Consider the following 19,556-nt stretch of genomic DNA (forward strand, 5'->3'; position numbering starts at 1 on the left):
GCCCAGCAGCTCCCACGATTTGTGGGGTGCTCTACTTCAAGTGCTCCCTCAAGAACCTTGCAAGGAGAAAACGCTCTACCTTTGGTCAATCCTCACCTCTCCTGTCTGCTTTTTGTCTCTTCAACTGTGTGGTAGAAGGGTGGTGCAGGCTTTTTTGGCGTCAGGAGCTGAACTCAGGTCTTGTCAAATTTCAAGCTGTCATCTCTTGGCTCTTCACCTTTAAAATATCAAGGTATAGGATGTCTGATTCACCTACAGACAGAAATTCCCCACACTGACCTGACAATCTGCTTCAAGGGAAGTCACAGAACACGATTGATATGCATCATCATATGGTGAAATTCGGGATTTCATTAACCAGATGCTGTTATTTTCTTTAATATCTCATGAATAGAAACTACGGTGTAAAAACAACTCAAAACAATCGCTCACTGGGAAATCTGACATATGGCCTGCTAAGCTGCTCTCCTACAGAAATAACTAAAGATCATTACTCCTGGCATCACTCCCTACAACAGGCACTGGGCTCGTTAAAACACACAGGACGTGATTGAACCCATAAGGAAGATTATTTCTACAGATGGGTAGAAACAATGAGCAAAACTACAAAGGCTGAGTTGAAATAAGTAGTCAAGGAGACTTCTCCACCTCCATAACTTCTGTGTGCTGAAGCAAATCAAAGCAGAACCATTTTGCTGGAAATAAAAGGACGCATCTTCTCCTCTCTCTCCACGGTGTACATTTCCCTCCTGCTGATGTAGGGTATTTCATTCTCCCGAATAGGAGCATCCTGATGTGAACAGAGTTTGTATCCAGCAGGGGCCACTTGCTGCCTGTGTTTATTCCCCACTCAGATCAGGTGGAGTTGTTGATGCTGTCCCGGGCTGAGCATTGGGATAGCCACAAGCCCGCCGTGACGCAAAGCTGCTGCAATCCTGCTGCAATCCACGCTTCCCCGGGGATCTTCCACCAGGAAACGTAAACCAAACCTCTGGGACGTGGCACGGCAGGGCAGGAAATGTTACAAGACAATTAGGATGTGGCAATGATAATCCCGTGCAGCGATCACGCAATCACCTTTAGCAAATGTTTGCATTTGACAGCAGCTCCGCCGTCATTACATTCTTGCAACACATCCCCTCTACGCTGCTGGCTTGTCTAAATTTAGACTGGAACGCGGTGCCGTAGATGGCTGTACCGCATTCCACCGCTGCCCAGAGCTGACCCTAAAGGTGGCCAGACCATGGCACCGGCTCCCCGAGGCACCGGCCCCCCGAGGCACCGGTTCCCTGAGGCACGACGCGGTGTCCAGGGCCGGGCCCTCGCCGCCGAGGGAGGGCAGGAGACGAGGCCGGGGCAGGGCGGCCACGCCCTTCACACCTCGCCGCGTGACGTCACGCTCGCGGCTGACGTCACGCTCGCACTTGACGTCACGCGGCGGTGACGCAGCGGCTCGGCCGAGCCCCGGCGGCGGGGCAGGGAGCGGGCGGGCAGCGGGCGGCGCCGCCGGGGCAAGAAGCGCGGGCGAGGCCGAGCCGTCCCCGCCGCCCCGGGCACAGCCGCCGCGAACCCTCGCCGACCCCGCCGCCACCGCCACATCCGGGTCCCCCCGGCCTCCCCGTCAGCCCCGCCCCCGGACGGGGGGCGGGACCCGGGCTGGCAGCCGCGCTCCCGATTGGCCGGCGCCGCGGGGCCGCCCGGGGATTCGCCGGCGCTCGGGGGGGCGGGCGTTTCCCGCTCGGCGGCCGCCCATTGGGCGAGGTGGGCGCGGAGCCGCTCTCCCGTTGGCGGGCGGGCGCGTCCGGTGCGGGGCCGGGGGAGGGTGCCATTGGCTGGAAAGTAGGTTAGTGGTGCGCCGTCGGGTGGCAAGCCAGGCGGAAAGTAGGTCAGGGACGGGGGCTGCCTGCGCCGGGCGTGCGGCGCTGCCGGGGGGCCGCGACCCCCGCCCGCCCTCCCTTCGGCCGGGCGCGGCGCGGCGAGGGGCGCGCGGAGCCGCGGTGAGCGCCAGGGGCGGCGGGCGGGGGGCGCTGAGGGGCGGGGGGGGCCGGGGGGCAGCGCGGCCCCGGCGGAGCCGCCGCCCCCGGGGGCCGCGGGAGCCCCGGGAGAGCCGGGAGGGGCGGCGGAGGGGGGGCCCGCAGCGGGAGATGGCGGCGGCGGGACCCCCCCGGCGGCGGTGCCGGGCTGTGTCTCTCCCCGGGAGCGGGGGCCCCGTTCCGGAGCGGCCCCGGGGCGGGCTGGCCCGGCGGGGCGGCAGCAGCGGGGGGGACGGGGCCGGCGGGCGGGCCCGGGCCCGCGGGCAGAGCCGGGCCGGGGTCCCGCGGCGGGCAGGGGCGGTGGCGGGGCTCGGGGGCCCGCGGCGGGCCGTGCCCCCTCCCCGCTGCGAGCCGCCCCCAGGCACCGGGCGGCTCTCGCAGAGGGCACCGTGCCCCTTCCCCGGCCGCGGGAGCCGCCCTGCCCCAGCGGGGTCCCCGGCAGCGGGGAGGCCCCGTGTGCCATGCAGAGGGATGGCGGTGCTCGGGAATTCCCTGTGGCTGTGGCACGGCGGCAGGTGCCGGCCCCGGAGCATCCCGGGGCTCTCTCCGTGGTGATCCCCTGGTCCCGAGCGGCTCTGCCCTGCCGGACACCTGTGTGCGCCTTGCCTTGGCCAGGCAGGGAAGGGCTTCCCTCGACTCTGAGCGTAACACACCGCGAACACCGGGGCGGCTGCCCCAGGTCGGGATTTTGCGCTTGGGGAGGCAAGGGAATCACTCGGCGTTTTTAATTGCTGAGGTTTCTGTTACTCCGGTGCCTCGGTTATAACAGTTTTGGGAAGGTTTTCGTACTTGAAAAACAACGGTGAAGGAACAAGTGGGTGTGTTTCCTTGCCTTGGAAGCAAATATGCCTGCTGGAATTTTAAAGTATTTCCGTAGTATGGGAGGTAGAAAGGGTCAGCTGCAGAGCGTGATCTAATCTCTTTTCAAAATTCGGTCTTTAAGTAGAATTTTATTTCTAATTCTGGAGCTTCAACATTCCAAATACTACAGTTCTTTTTTTCAACATGCTCGTATTAAAAGTACCTGTTCTATCTTTTTTTTTATTATTATTATTTTTAATAAAAGGGCTTTTTAAAACGTGAGTGACTGACAATACACAGCTAAGAGTGTTATAGAGAAAAGGAAGAGTGTTTGTTCCAATTAAGTATTAATTCCAGGTAACTGTCTCTGTAAACGGTCTTGCAGAAGGCTGAGGTTAAACTCTGCCCTCTTCAGAATGTATGTTTTGTATCCTCCAGGAATATGCAAATGTAAATAGCTTTTTAAAGCCTCAGGAACTACAGACCTCTCTGGTTACTCTAAACCACAGCTGCTTATTAAGGAGAAAGGCTTTATTCCTCTTGACTCCTGTGGGTTTGTGCTTCTCGTGACCATTTGTGGGTTTTTATCCCTGCTTGTAGAAATTGTGTAGAATAATCTGCAGCCACAGCATTTCATGGGGGTTTTGTGCTGTTTTATCCCATATTCACTTCCACGCTGTGCATTTCCAGCTGTGGTGAGTGGGGCTGCGAGGGATCAAGCTCTGTAAAAGAAGTTCCTTGGGAGAGTAGGCAGGAGAAGGGAAGGTGAAGAAGGTGAGGAAAGCTGCTTGGGGAGCTGGGATTCCACAAAGCCAGAGCTGGAATTGGGGCCTGCTGCCACATCCCTGTCACCACGAGCTCCCGAGAGTCCTGCCCTGCTTGGGGACCCTCGCTAGGGATGGAGTGGGAAAATTGGTGATGTTTGTAGGGGGGCTTTAAAGGAGATTTGTTGTTCTCCTTCAAATACCTGCTCTCAAGGATTCTCCTGAACAACCAGGGGTAAGAACAGAGAGCATTCACTGCATTTATTTGGTGGAGCTTAGAGTTGCCCACAGTTCTTTGATGCTGGGCAAGACTGGTGGCAGAGCTGAGACCTGTGAGAGCTGTAGGTGAGGAAGGCAGGTTTTCCAAGGGAATGGATATCAAGGACGCAGGAAATAGCAGGAGACATGCAGACTATTCAGTTTACATCAGTACAGCAGTGCTGTTTGCATGCTCAAATACAATATTTTAAGATGTTTTCAGCATGGAGCCCATTGCCTGTGTTGTTTTACTTTGACAGGAGCTACAGGAAAACCTGAAGGAATACATTATTGTTAAGTGAAACAAAGTAAATTTGGTGCATCCAGTAGTGACTTTCAGTTCTGTAATCTGCATGCTTTTCATTCTTAACCTTTACCATCAGTTTTGGCCATAATTCTGTTTCTGAAAAAGGGCAGAAAAGCAGTAGAAGGCAGCTGCCTGTATCCCCAAGTGTTAGGGAGTTCTCTGAAGTTAGTTGTCTTCAATAAAAGCTGTATAAAGACATATCATATGCAAATGACTGCAAAGAGAAGCCCAAAATAAATACTTATTTTTAATCTTGTGTAGCTTTTTGGTTCTCACAAAGTTTACAGAATGCAATATTTAAGCTTTATCTATTTACTTTGATACATTAAACATGTTTTGAAACTTTAATTTTTGGCTGTCATCGTATTTTGAGAGCTTCAGCCTGAAATAACTGATTTTGATAAATGCAGTAGCTGACTGGATGATGCTGACTGGAACTCAGCTACCAACTTTTGAAATTTGGTTATTGAAAGTTCTGCTTGATCAACCCACAGAAATTACTGTCTGTGTTCTGGAGGTGCTTGAAGATGCAAGTGAGGTGGTTGATGGCATTTTTAATCTGGTGCAAGAGCTTTCAGTGTCTCTAAGAGCTGCTGTGGATAGATTTTGGGCAGTAGATTGCTGATGGATGAAGCAAAGCAAGCTCTGCCTGTGAGGTGGATGTAAATATCTTATATGGATGTGGAGGTCTTGCATTGCACTAGGAAATATGTTCCAGCTTTACTCAGATCAAATCCAGGCTGATGCTCAGGTGTTATGTAGTTGAAACTCAAGACACTGGAGCAGAAAAATGATGCACTTAAAAAATCAGAAGGCTTTTCTCTCTAAGGGTTGGTGTATTGAGTTATTTAGAAAGCCTGTTTAAGTTTTGAGGATTTTTTGTGTGTGTGTGTGAGGAAGAAATCTCAGTTGTGACTGTCCAATTGGTTTTACTTGTATTTAATGACTCTAAACATTGTCAGACAACTTGTGATGTCTATTAAATTGAATGGGGTGGATATCGAGGTAACTCACTGCCATTAACTGCATATTGCACCTGCCTTTTTTACCTCCGTTTGTTGGAAAAATGCAGTAAGGCTACTTTTCCAAGGCCCAGACTTCATCTCCTTGGAAACCTGATCTTTCACCAGATGTTGAGAAATGTAATTTCTTTTTTAATCCATTCTGCAGAAGCACGCAGATCAAAACAGCATCTTCAGGCGTTGTTAGTCTGGAATATTCATTACCTAAAAAAATAATCTGACATTTCAGTCTTTGCCCCAAAGAAGATTGATAGTTTGTGTTGTGTTTGGTATTATTTCAAATTTATTTTAGCTGATGCTCAAGTTCCTGGTTGATAGTTTAATTCGATTCAAGAACTGGCTGATAATGGGTTCTTCATGGGTAAAGTGCAGGATTGTTTGAGGAGCCATCCCTGCAAGGATTTGTCTTTCTTCTCTCTCTGTTCAGGTCAGCTTTCTCCTCTGTAGCTGCAAAAAGCTATTTCTTAGGCAGCACATGGAGAATTTGTAACCTTTTCAGTCTGCTGCCATTTGAGAAGCTGTTACTCAACGTCTGCTGTGTCAGATGCGCTTCTGGGTCAGCTGCTGATGTCAGAGCCGCTTGTGACCCTGTGCTGGAGCTGTGCTGGAGTTCACTGGGTTGGCCTCGTGCAGGAATGGTGCCAGTAGGGCTGCTCAGAGCAGGAGATCTCCTTGGCAGCAGCTGGGAGGGGAGAACTAACAAGCCACCTTTCTTGGGACCCAAGGTGTTGATGTTCTCTGCTGGCTCAAGGGGCCCATTCAGGAGTCCAAGCAGCTGAGGCAGGTGGCTGTAGTTTCTGGGGTGGTTTTGGCTGGGTTTCCCTTGCAGGTGTTGGTGGGCTCTGTTTTCCACAGGTCCAAGGCAGTTTAGAACCCTGGGAAGGGCGGCAGACACATTGCTAAATCCTGAACTGGATGGGATGGAAATCCACCTTGCAGCTGCTGTAGCACTGGGAAGGATGTTTGGTGATTCCTAGGCAGCATCTTTGGGCACCAGGTCTCTGAAATCACTTTCCTAGGATGGCATTTTATGGTAATTCTTCAGTGCTTGTTCAGTTGCAGCCTTGTGCCTTAATTCCTTTCTATGTCAGCTAAAAAATAAGCAAATGGAATCCATGTGTTTTAAAGATTGGATGTATTCTTGATACAGGACTGCTCAGAAAACTCTTAAGTTTTTCTTATCCATTTGGGATTGATGCAGGTTTTGAAAGGGGAATGAAGTAAGACTATCAGAGGACTCAGAAATTACTATTATTATTCTTAATCTCAAGTTCTTTTTATCATGGAGACTTCCTTAAGGTGCCTTTGCCTTTTATAATTTGCCTGACCAAAATGGATAAAATCAAAAAGACTGGTAGAAATTGCTAAATAAATATTCTACAGTACAGCATTATCAGGTGAAGTGAGAAGAAAAAGTTACTACCTGGAAAAAAACAGGAGAAAATAAAGCTAATAAACATTTATTTTAACTTTTCTCCTTTTTTTTTTTTTTTTTTTTTTGTAAGAATGTTTTTATTTCTGTCTTTAAGGCTGTTATTTTTTAGTTTCCTTGAACTGGTTTGGTTGGGTTCTCTTTAACTTGTTATGAATGGATTTCTTTGTTGTCTGTGGATTTTTCTTGGAGCGTTACGAAATTTAGGACTTCTGTTCCAGTTTGAAGAAAAATGATCTATTAAAATATCAAAACTTTCATTTTTCATGTTGTGCATATGCCTTGTAGTCATTGAGAGTGGCAGCATGTTGGCTTTGGTTTGAGTTCTACTGATATTTTTATCTTTCACTCAAGGACCTCTGATAAATATATTTTAAATCTTGAGTTTTGGGCTTTCTGCTGCACTTTGGCTACTGGCTTATTAGTTTTTCTATAACCTTGGCAAATAATAGTTATTTTGCCCATAGACTTGAATGGCCTGGTCATTTTTCAGTAGTAGAATGTGTGGTCTAGAATAGATTGCAAAAAAAAAAAAAAATTAAAAAATCAGTTGTCCATTTTGGAGGTTTATTTTTTTAACCTTGTCTTGACCACGTTGGGGTTTCCAGTTTGAAGTTAGAATTGTTGACAAAGAAACAGGAGTCCCATTTATTCCTCTGTTCCCTTTCCCAATGTGCTTTGTTGCCAGGGCATTTCATGTAACCTTGGCGTTTGCAAATTGCTTTGTTATTGGTGAAATTAATTCATAATGAGTTAGTGGAAAAAAGTCGGTATCAACACTGTGCCGTCACTGTGCTTAAGAATATTTTTGTGTTATAGTCAGGATATGGCCCAAATTCATAAATACAGAAATTTACATATGTTTGTGATCTTAGAAGCCTCTGATACCTGCAATCGACTGTTTTCCTTATCAATCTGATAAAGAATATTAGGCAAATTTGCTGCCCTAGAGTAACATGTTACTGTGATTTTAATCTATACCAAATTTACTATGGCTTGGAAGTTTCTATTGCAAATAGTGTTGTTTTCTTCCTATTTTTATAGAGGTTTTTTTTTCTTATTTTAAAATGCATTTTCACTGCAATGACCAAACCAGCCTCTGAATATTGTAGTTTATTTTAGAAACCTGTCGAGTCAGATTCAGTGACTTCTTAGAGGGACTTGTCACATATAAAACATTAGAATTTCTGGAAGTGTGCTGTAATTAAAGAACAATCTGTTCAAAATATTGTCAAATGCTTTCTATGCAGTTTGGGTCCAAATTCCAGAAGTACTAAAAGTTATTTGTATTTTAGAAATACAAGGCCAGCAGTTGGATATTGCTATTTTTAGCAGAAAGATATAAGAGTTGATGCTAGTTTGGGTTCGTGTTGCGATTTTCTGTTTCAGTTCTGTTAGGAGTTTTAGGATGTTTATGTAAATACATTTTTTCTCCATCTGAGACATGTGCAACTTGGTCAGTTTGCCTGGCCAGGAGACAGTCTGAAGAAAGATGGGTATTTCCCTATTACAGCATTTAAAAATCTAGTTCAGTCTGTTTAAGATATCCCAGCTGGCAAAAATGAGATCTCAATTACTGTACTTGGCATTATTTGTTGAATGAGGTAATTCCTGTCCTCATTTATCTGACTTGACCATGAGACTCTTCCATAGCAAATGCCTGCTTTATTTTCCTATGTTCTTTTATATTTCCTTTATTTTCCATTTATTTTCCTGGAGTGGCTCTTTATTTGTCTTACTCTAATGCTTTTGTCATTATCAAGAATAAGATGATGAGGGGGGAAACAACAGAGGAGAAGACCACTGCAGTCAGCTCTTGTAGAAACTTTCTACATTCCCATTCCTGGTGGAGATTATCAACTCACCATTGTAGAGCAAATTTTAACAACTGGATACAGCTGATGCAACTCTTCTGACTGTCCTTTCTGTGTGAGTTACCCCGAGTAGCATTCATCCATTGGTCCTTTCCTTCCTTCCTCCTAAGAATTCTGGTCTGACTGATGGATTTTTGCAGATTTTCAAGGAGCGTGTGGGAAATAGGCCATGGTTCAGGACAGGATCATCAGGGCTCTGGTACCTTGATGGGACAAAATGCTGGTTTTGGTGCCCAGCAGTTAGGTTTGTTAGTCCTTGGCATCGTCTGTGGACAGCTGGATGAGTTTGGCCAGCAGTTTTGGTGACCATTTGAGCTGGGTTGCCATGGGCAGTGTCGGTTCCATCAGTGCTCCAGCCCCTTCCTGGCTGCGGTTCCCATCCGTGTTCCCCGTCCCTCTGTCCAGGCAAGGAGCCAGGGCTGGGCAGTCTGCTGGGGCTCAGGGCTGGGTGCTTACCCCTGAAGAGGGATCTGAGATTGCTGATGCCGTGCAGCTTGGCCTTTGTAAACATTTCTGCTTCTGTGGGTTAGGAAGAGGCTCCCAAAGTGAGTATTCCTGAAGGAGAGGTGGGAGAGGCAGGAGGTGTGAAGAGTGCTGTTTTAAATGTGTTACACTGCAACCTTCATGTGGAAGAAGAGGCTTTGTGACAGAGTATTTTTGGATTAAGCTGTGGTGGGTCATTTCTTTCATAAATCCACATAAAAAATTGATGACAAAGTCTGGCTTTGGCGCTGAAACCCAGAAGCCAAGAAAATAAACAACTTTTTACTTTCATCTCTGGATCTGTACAGGGGAGCTTTTTGGTATTTATTGTGCCATTTAAAAAAAAAAAATTCTTCTTTATAGCAAGGATGAGTAACTCAGGCAGACCTCTGACTCTTTCCCTCTCACCTCACTGGCCCGTGTGCCCCTGGGTTTCCAGATGAGCAAATACAGAAGTGTTTCACATACTCCAATCTCTCAGGAGCTCATTCACCACCATCACCTGACTTTGCCAGAGCTGAGCACTTCAGTGTCCAAGTTGTTGTCAAACTGATAATTTATGTAAAATTGGCAGAGACCCAGCAATGTCTCCAGTTAAACTTGCCAGGAAGTCTGGAGGAAGTGGAATATAGGAAAGAGACTGAGGGGGGGAAGCTTTTTTTTCCAAGACAATACATGGTTTAAACTCCATCAATTGTTCACACCTCTGCTGCCTTTGAGGGGCGGGGCCTGTCTGTTTGAATACAAAATGAGAAGAATATTGAATTGCTGTTTAAGAATGAGTTTTAAACTTGGCATAGATCTCATCTTGCTGCCAGTTGGTTTAAATATTCTGTTTTCAAGAAGCAAAGCTTTCTAAAACCTACCCAGGATTCCATTTAGAGAAATATTGGCACCATAGTTTGTTCTTCATGTTCTTATCAAATAACTGTTCAGGAGAATTGTTCTTGTGTTCAGTGGCATGAAAAACTTTCTGAGACTCTAATGTGCCCTTATTAAAGAGATTTACTAAAAATTTTGAACTTTATTTGCAATATAAATGGAATGTAAAGACAAAGCTTAACTCAGCAGATAACAGGACAATCCATGCCTTCTACTTAAAGTGGATTGGCTTGTTTTTTTTCCTGGAGCATATGAACACTAATAAAGACCAAATAGTTACACAGCTTGGAGAGAAGCAGAACCAAAAAAAAAAAAAAAAAATCTAAATCGTCTATGTAACAAAAAAGTGAGCGAAAAGTGCCCTATTGGTATCTCATTAGAGACCCAGGTAGTGTTGTAGCATATTGATGATAATTTATTCAATGTTTTAAGATTTTTAAAGTTCCTTTAAGTGTTAAATTAGTGTTGCAGCGTTCTTGCTGCTTTTTAGACAAAATGAGCGTGCCTTTGAGAACAAGATTTGCTCAGGCAAGTGCTTAAGCCTGGATTCATTTGTGGTGTGCTGTAACACTTGTGTAATCTACTTTCTTTGGCACACATTTCAGATGCAAACTTCTTATTTTTTAAAACAAATATTTGGTCATTCATCCGACTTGTCCCCTAGTTTTAGGTTATTTCTGCGGTTCTCTAATTTCCTGTAGCCACAAACCCTGGAATGATGGTGTCCCTTGACAAACCTGGAAAAGTACTGGTTTCTGTTATTTGTCAAGGAAACCTATTTTTACATTTTTTCTGCTGGACTTTGTTTGGTGACTTTGGAAAACCTGGTAGCTGATGTCTTTATTTACAGACGCAGACACCCAAAAATTCCCCTTTGGACTCGCCTGTGTCTTTCTGTCCTTCCATGTCGGTGCCGGGAGCGCGTCTGTGCGTGCGCGTCTGTGCCGGTGACGATGTTTTGGAGCCATGGTGTGTTGGCAACCAGCTCACAGAATAACGCTGGGGCAGTTCTCGGGTTTGCCTGGAGGAGTGGCTGCCAAGTGCATTTCAAAGACTTGCAGCAAGCAGGAAAAGAAACTTCCCTGCCCTTCCAGCACCTGGAAGAATCTTGATGCGCTAGCTTAGAGGAGAGACATTAGGGACAAGTACAGCTGACTTTGGTTGCCCTTTCTAAGCAAACCTCATTGCACGTTGCAGTGAAAGGTTGGTTTTTCACCTCCAAATAGGAGCCAGCATATCCTCTGTAACTCCTCCCTGTGACGGAATTTGGCTGAGTCTTTGTTTGGCAGCAGTGGGTGAGTTTCTCTCAATCATTCCTCACGGTGTAGTTCTGTATTTTCCACACATCCTTCCAGAAGTGTACTCATCCCAATCATTTCCACATGTGAGCTTTTCCTTGTTTTCCACCCTTCAAAGGGCTGGTCACTTCGTTCCTGGTGGCTCCTTGTGTTGTTGTGCTCTGCTTTTATCTTTGAATTTGCACGTTCCCTCTGCTCAGCCTGCGGGCATCGGTCATCTCAGTGCAGTTAGAGTTGATGGCTCCATGTAACATCCCAACCCTGAGCCATGGTTTTTAAACCTAACCCGAATTAGGGGTTAGGTTTAAGATGAAAACATTCATCCAGGTTCTTTCTTCACTGTGCTGCTGTGGATGGGAGACAGATTTCACTTGGGTGTTGATGAAACAGCCTTCTAGAAAAGGAGCAAATTTATCCAAAGCAGCAGCTCACAAACAAAACAGAGACATTTCAGAGTGTTTGTTGAATGCTTCTATTGCCCTGGAGGCTTTGTGGGTTACCTGTGCTGTAATCTGCCTTTGGGAGTGCTCCCACGTTCACGTGTGTGTGTGCAAGGGATATTGAATGGACACTCGCTGGTGAGCTCATCATCTCTCCACTGTACAGCTGGTATCTGTTTGACTTCTGAATCACCTCACTGGCATCTACTCAGACTTGTAGCTTTTTAAAAAAATTACTTCTTTACAGGGTTAGTTTTAATCTGTTTTGGATCTCTGAACAGTTCACTGTGGGGTTAGGTGAGTACCTGTGCTGTATGGGAGTACCCAGCTGAATGCTGAAGCCAGGAGGTTAAAATCTCTTGCAGTTAGGAAGGGTTAAAAGGTTAGATTTTCAACTTCTCAGCTAATGAAATTGTGTGAATTGTGTCACCTGAATCTCCCAAAGTGTGTGCTGCACTGTAAAAATCCACCTAGCCCTGCGTTAAATAAACTCTGGAGCTGATTCATAGTTACTGTGTGTGAGCTGAGCAGGGATTAGTCAGTAGCATTAATTCTGGCAATTTCCACTTGGCTTGCTTGAGAAATACATGTGCCCTTTCTATCTGGCAGCCAAGTCCTGTTTCTGTATGTCACATTTCCAAGAGGAAGTGACTGAGGGTGGAAGGACTTTATTGACTGGCAGTTCCCAGGGCAGCGCTGGAGAGGTGCACAAAAGTTTCTGTGCCTTGGTAAACAAGGATATCAAGCTGGACTCAAAGGTAGGTTGATCAATGTAGGATGTTAATTATGTCATAACTTTAATGCTTTTCTGGACTTGATAAAGTGTGACTAGAAAACTGACAGGAGTTCAAGTTTTCAAAACTGAAAACAGTTCATGATCTGTTTTGTGAATGTAAATTTGGAGCGTCAGAGGAAGGGAGCACAACTGAACTTACTTAAAGGAGGAAAAAGCAATTCACTGGATTCATCCTGCAGTCAATGAGCTGATAACGTTATCTGGTAGGAGAAAATGAAATGAGGGTAAGTAGCAGATAGGTGCCTTGGTGAAATTCAGGCTAGAAAAGCTGGAAGTTAGGAACAAGAGGTAAGTTTTGGAACAGAAAAGGTGAGAGGCGGGTAAGGGATTCTTACAACACATCAATTCTTCCAGGATATCTTTGCAAAGTAAACTTTGACCTGAATTGCTGCCTATCAGTGTGTCCTATAAAAGGGTAGATGAGGTCTCCTCCTGTGCAGCAGAGGAGAGCAGAACACGATTGTACAAGGGAACAGATATGAATGAATCTGGTATCAGAGTTGAGATAAAACTTGTCTGCTTATCTGTACTCTCTGTTTGAGTAGAAGGGAGTGCAAGGACAGAGCTTTTACCAGGCTGAGAAGGACAGAGGGAAGGGGACTACAGAGACTCTTGCAGCAAAACAAGTCAAAAGGTTAAAATTACTACAGGAGGTTTTCATGTTATGCTCTAAAGCATACACAGAATGTAATGCCCGTGAGTTTTGTTCAGCAAAAGTAAAATGCAAAGCAAACATCACTTTTGGTCTGTAATCTTAATATTTCAATGGATCAAAATATAGCACTTCTTTATTTTGGAATAAGAATGTCAAGTTTTAAGACCAGTGATTTGCTATAAGGTGATAATTTTGAGCACTGATACTGGAAGGAGACAAAAGTGGGAGAGAAACCTGAGGAGCTGATATTCATATTTAGGAATTTACTATGATTTAACATGAGGATAGTGAAAATGCCTTTACATTTGTCAGTTACTCAGGGTAGGTATTTTGTGTTTAGTCAGTTACTTCAGAATTTCGAGAATGTTAATTTAAGCTTGTACCTTTAGGAGCAACAAATAAATTCAATGCATGTTGTGGAAGAGGAGACAGAACCTTTGAAGAGAGCTGAAGGGACTTTAACAGATAAAAAAGCATTTCAGTTGAGCACCAGATAAGTGACTGAAGAAAACACACATACAAGCAGAGTATGTATTTCTCTGTTAAAGTCAGGGTACAGTAGTGCATGAGATTGAAGTGAACATTTCAGAAAAGTAGGACTCTAAAAAAAAAAAAAGCCAGAACTCTTTGTATCTATTGTTCAGTACATGATCCTCTGAAATATGTGATGCTTTTCTGTTCTAAGCATGTTTGTCTGGTTGGGTTTTTCCCCATGAGTAATCAAAGGTCAAAGGTTTGGCTTGATGATCTTGGAGGTCTTTTCCAGCCTTAACGATTCTATGACCAGTAAGTTTGCCTGCTTTAGTGGGCCCTTTGGCCCCTTTTCAAAAGGGATATGAGAGCTCTGTTTAAAGATGGGGAAGATGTGGTAGTGCAGGAGAGGTTTGAGGTGAGTGGGGCAGTGTTCACGGACTGAAGAGCTTGGCAAGGTGAGGCTTGGCCCTGCCATTCTGCTGTTTGCTTTGGCTGCTTTGTGCCTGCTGACTTTTCTGTGGCTCCTTGCTCTGGGTGCTGCAGGGGAGTTCAACTGTTTAAACTGGGTTTGAAATTCCGCTTACGAAAGCAGACAAACCTGGCTTCCTGTACTAGGCTGGTTTTTTTCTGATAAGCTAAGCTTATACAAGCTGCTTTGCTAAACTCATAGTGTCTACTGCTTCAGTTCAAATGTTCCACCTGGTGCTGAGTGGGTGATAATTGCAGGTGAGTTAACTTAAAACAGAGTTGACCTGGAAGGGTTTTTTGAGGATGTTGTATATTTCACACTTTCCCTATGAGTATTCCATATATATCATACTTGGAAATAGAAGTTTCTCTGAATACTTAATGGAGGTAATGTTCTTTTACTGATAACAGCTGAGAGACCATTGTGTGCCATCAAGAAGAGCCAGCTGCTGTCCCCAGAGTCTCCAGCAGGGCTGTGAGTTGCTCCTGATGAAGAGTAGGATGAGGGCCCAGAGTTACCTTCAGCTCAGGGACTTCACCCTCAGCAGAATCCCTTTCCATGAGCTGCTCCAGCCTCTCTGTGCAAAGCACATGAGCTTCCCGGCCTCCTGCTACCTGGCAGAGAGTTTCCACAGCCTTCCACCTCACGTGGAGGGCTGTGCTGTTTTCAGCCTTTCAGCCAAGCTTTGCTTGATGTCCCCATGACATTTGATGAGTTTGTAGATCTTGGTCCTGGCCAGTTTCCTAAGCTGAAGAAGACCAGTGTTTTCATTGTTCCTCAAGCAGAACTCATTGCCTCTATTGTTCTACCGAGTGAAAGTAGAAGGCTTTCCATTTTCTAATAAATTTAACTGCTGTGGATTTGTTGGATGATATCCAAGCCATCCTCTGTTCAGGAGCTGTAAATAATTATGAGCATTTGTAAGTGGTAACTAAGGGACTGCATTATTAATATTTGGCACAAGTCTGCTACTTGCAGAAATAAAATCATCTAAACCTACTTAAGCTTTTTTGAGGATGAATGTGAACTGTCTAGTGATCCTTCCTGGGTCCACTGGGATCAGACTGTGTAGGTCGTGGAATGTTCTCTTTTGGAATTAAAACACCAGGTTGGAAAAACTTCTGGTTACAACTGTTAGTCAGATGTCCCTTTGCTCTGTGCTGCATCCCTTCTTGATTAGGAGGGGAAGGAGGTTGTTGTGTGGATGGATAAAGACAAGAAATAATTTAAAAAAAAAAAAAAGTCAAGCATGCAACCTTCTGTTTTCTGAAGAGTTCTTTTTTGGGGTGGCTGTGATTTGTTGCATTGGGTTTTTTCTGAACAGGTTTTTTTCCTCTGTTGCCCGTGTTTGGTCTTGGCAGGATTTTTTATCTGTCGGGTTTTTTTTGTATGTGTGTGTCTATTACACGCTGTTCTTCCCTGCTTGCATTTCCATTATTTTTAATTTTGTAATGGTTGAGATGTCTGCATAGCAATAAGGATCCCATTAAGTGAACTGCTGGTGTTCCCTTATAAAGGCTGTCATGATTTGGGAACGGAAGTCTTTGTTCCAAATACAGCAGCGATTTTAAAACTTAAGTTTCAGTTGTAATGTAAAAGTATGCATTCAGACTTGACTGTTGATTTAAATTAGAAATCACAGATTTAAAAGCCTGTCTAGAAAATGCAAGTCTGAGGCTTGTATCCAGCTGTATCTCTGGCTGCTGAATGTCACAGGTTTGGAAATTTGGTGGTTCTCAACATCAGCCTTGAATGTTCAGAGGCACAAAAAAAGGAATATGTTGTATCAGCCATTTCTCTAAAGGGCTGTCCTATTGCTGTAGGCATTTCTCAAGAAAATAAAGCTTCTACTCCCACGGCAGCAGTGACTGCAGAGTGGATGGAAATACTCCTGTGTCTGTATATTCATAACTCGTCATTCACAAAAGAGCAGAGAAAATGTCACAGTGCAGATGTGGATCAGCGGAAAGGTTTCAGCACACCTTGTTTTGCTCAAACCGAGGAGGGATTTGTGTGTTGAAAACAAGTCCTGTGGGAGTGCTGAAAATATCTGGGAAGTGCAGAAAGGCTGTAACAGGAATGGATATTTAAACTGCTTACTGTCGTTGGGACATTTCTTCTCTTCCCTTTCTCTGCCACATCTCCTCCCCTTGCTCTGAGCTGTTTCTGGGTATCATCTGACCTTTGAGCGAGGCAGCTGAGATTTCTGAACCCCCAGAAGACTCTGCTTTCTCTCAAGTTATTGTTCAGCCTGATGAATTCAATACACTCTACAGGCAGGCTCTGGGCACTTTAGAAAAGTGCTGGAGTACTGGAAGGGAGATCTGGGGGAAGAGTGGCGAGAGAATAAAAAAGGGAAGTAAAGCCATCCTTTGGCACTAAGGTGGTTTATCAGCTGTTCTGTGAAACTGCCGTGAGGTTTTCAGCAGTGTCTCGTGCTTATCCTGAGCTAGACAAACACAACTTTCTCCAAGCCATATTCTGATGGTTTTTCCTTAAGCTATCACTTGCTCTGCTCCATCAAGTCTTGCCCTGAATGCTGTGATTACAAAGCCTCAAAAGCAAATCTGTTCAAAATGCTGGCTTTGGTGAGGTTCACATTGTAGGGTGTTGGGGGCTCACCTTGAACCTGGGTCACATGGCACAGAAATTCCAGTTTGTCCAAGAAGGAGAGGAGGAAACAGAAAACATAGCTAGTGCTGGAGTAGAAGCCAAGAATATTCATTCACTTAAGCGTTCAGAATGTGGTGCAATGAGACATCTGACTTTAGTGTCCTGCTGCAGGACTCCTTTGGGCTGTCACTGTGGTTTCGGTGTCCTGCCATCCCTTGCCTTGTTCTCTCGCAGTCCTGAGCGCTGCTTTGGCTGGACAGGGAGTTGTCAGCTACAGCAATTGTGCTCCTAATGTGCTGTGTCAATATTAGTACTGGCCCGGGGGGCCTTGGGAGCTTGCCCTACTTCTCCGTGTTCTCCGTGGCTGTGCTTCCAAGTGCCTCGTGTGGCTCTCTCCAAAGGGATAATGCCCCAGGGTGAGCTTCCATGGCTTGGAAAGGCAGCTCTCCTCAGCCTTAGCAGCAAATCCCTCCTTTCAAAACCTGGCTTCCATGTCCTGGTGGTGGTACCTCCACTGACTGAGACTGCGAGTGACCCCTGTGTCTCTTCTTGCTGTGTGTTTCTTTGTGTTTGCCATAAAACAATTCAGAGTCAGGGTTTGATTTGGATTTAACTGGCAAATAGTGTGACTTCAGGAGAGGAAGCTGCTGAGCTCATTTATGTCAGTGTTTATTGGTGCTCCACCAACAGAGGGACTCCAGGTGCACACGGGGGTAGCTGCAGCTATTTACAGGTGCATGTGTGGGCAGAGGTTTTCTTAAAACTGGAAATTTGTCAGTAATTTTAGAGTTGTAAATTTCTGTTTCCACACAAAATTAGTACAGTAGCTATGCCATCACTGTACGTTCTCTGGATTTTTTTTTCCTTTTTTACCAGATTCCTACTTGTACACCTAACAAAAAGGTGTGATGGAAACTGGAAATGAAAGTATCAGCTATAAATAGAACCACCTGTCTTTGCTCCTTCTGGTGATATTTCTGCCCTCTTGTTCCAATGCTTTGTTCCCTGAAGATATGAAGTATTTAGCTGCAGTTTGGCAATAGTTATCTGAATGAAAGGTCTTGCACGTGCCAAATGTGTTTGGGTTTGTTGTAGTAATAATATGACAAATAATCTGTGCAATATCTCTAAAAGTATTTGGACCAGGTGGTTCAACTCAGAACTAGGATTTTCACCTTAATAGATGCACTTCAGAGGCTAAAAGAGGTGAGTAATGGTTCAGTCTATTCAGCTGAAAAATGGCTAATTTCCCATAATGCAAGAACTATAAAAGTCAAGTGAGAAAATATTACTTGGGCAGTATTATTCATGCCGTGGCTTGAGTGTGCTGTTTGGTTTGCATGCCTACAGTGCTGCAGTAAGAGGAGGGAAGAAAATGAGGAGCTGACAAAGCCCAGAAGGGCTTGGTGGCTGGAAGCTGGAGGAACTGGTGGAGAGCTATGCCAGTGAGAAGAGTGACTGCAGTTAAAGCTTGTGCTCACTTGAAATGTTAAATTTAAGAGATATCCTATTACAAGAGGTATTAAAATACAAGCAGTTCTGAGCTTGAGGAATAAGCCCTGGAAGGGGTTCCGTGGTGTGCCAAGTCACTGATCACAGGGTGAAATTCTACTTTTGACATAAATGAGGAAGTGTTTTGCTAGGCTGCTGTTTCATTTAAAAGACACATTTCTTTGAACTTCTGAGAGGATTTTACCTTCCTGTCACTGAAAGACAACTTTTGAGATTATGAACTCTACAGGAAGAATATTTGCTGAGGATCCACAAGCTTCACTGAGCTGTAGTAAGGAAATTAAATTTGCCCAGATCATATCACAGTCATAATAATACTTACAGTGTACAGTTGGGCTTTATTCATCATCTTTAGATTAGAAGATGTGCATTTAACAATATGAAACTTACCTGTTCTCTTTGGCTAATTGAAGTCTTTAAGACCTTCATCTAAAACATCTGTCTGCTGTAAACTGCTGCTCATATTTAGGAGTTGGATGAAATCTTGAAGCAAAAAGCTGCATCTTCTGGACTACAAGTGCAAAAAGGAGGCATTTCCAGCAGTGAGTGAGAGGCACTGACTGCAAATTCACACTGTTTGTATAACATGGGGAGTGAGTTAAGTAGCTTACCTACTTGTTATCTTGTGTGCTTCTCCTGCTCCAGAAACGTCACTCCAGGTTGTGTACACTCCTCTTACAGAGAAATTTCTAATCTTGTAAAAATTTTGGCTTTGAAGTCAGCTCTACAGTGCATCTTCTGTTGTTGACAGATCAGAAGTAACGTGTACAACTTGGGGAGACTTCACAGAACCGCTGCCTCCTCACTTGAGAAGGTTTTTGTTGTTCTGTGGCTTTGGGTGTGTGTTTCTGATCAAAGCATGCTGGAACTACATAAGCTATTAAAGAAATCAGCTTCGATTAGGTTTTTCCTTGAAGCCCATTAATGTTGGATAATTGGTTTACCCACGTGGTAGGATGGATTTTGCTGTCTTTCACACACCCTGCTCTGCCTCCCACCCTCTCCAAATCCCTTGGCTGGCTTAGGGATGGTGAGCAAGGACTGCATTCAGCAGTTGTGAAACAGTATGTCCCTCACACCTTAGAGGCTGGACCTGGCTTGGAAACTCAGGATTTTGGCTAAGTTTAGACTGTAGTAATTGAGGGACTAGATTTCTTTTGTTGTGCCTGGCTTCATTTCTTTTAACTCTGTCATTCCTAAAACAACAATTGATTTTGATGTCAAATGAGTAGATTGAAATAACTGGCCCAAAGGACTTAAAGTTTCTGTTGTCTTTTAAGTCTTCTCATTCTCCCTAGTCTTGAAAATTCAATACCTTGTTTCTTCTCACACATACACAAAATCTTCTGAAGGATTGGAATAAGTTAATATTAAATATGGCTACCTAATATAGATTTTGTGAACTTACTTCACCAACATTTAACATTAGTGGACCCTATTTTT

General features: G+C 44.8%; 1 protein-coding gene across 14 annotated transcripts in view; it reads left to right on the top strand.

Annotated features, from left to right (window-relative positions):
• The first annotated feature begins 1,786 nt into the window (after nucleotides 1-1,786).
• BMAL1 (basic helix-loop-helix ARNT like 1) overlaps nucleotides 1,787-19,556 on the top strand; it is a 48,244-nt gene continuing 30,474 nt past the window's right edge. For 6 of the 14 annotated variants that reach the window (XM_058829170.1, XM_058829182.1, XM_058829179.1 and 3 more), the window contains exon 1: nucleotides 1,860-1,997. The gene's annotated coding sequence lies outside the window, so the exon portion shown is untranslated. The other 8 variants (XM_058829171.1, XM_058829177.1, XM_058829175.1 and 5 more) reach the window with 7 other exon arrangements.

This window comes from Poecile atricapillus, chromosome 1 (assembly GCF_030490865.1).
Source record: "Poecile atricapillus isolate bPoeAtr1 chromosome 1, bPoeAtr1.hap1, whole genome shotgun sequence".
Taxonomy (NCBI): domain Eukaryota; kingdom Metazoa; phylum Chordata; class Aves; order Passeriformes; family Paridae; genus Poecile; species Poecile atricapillus.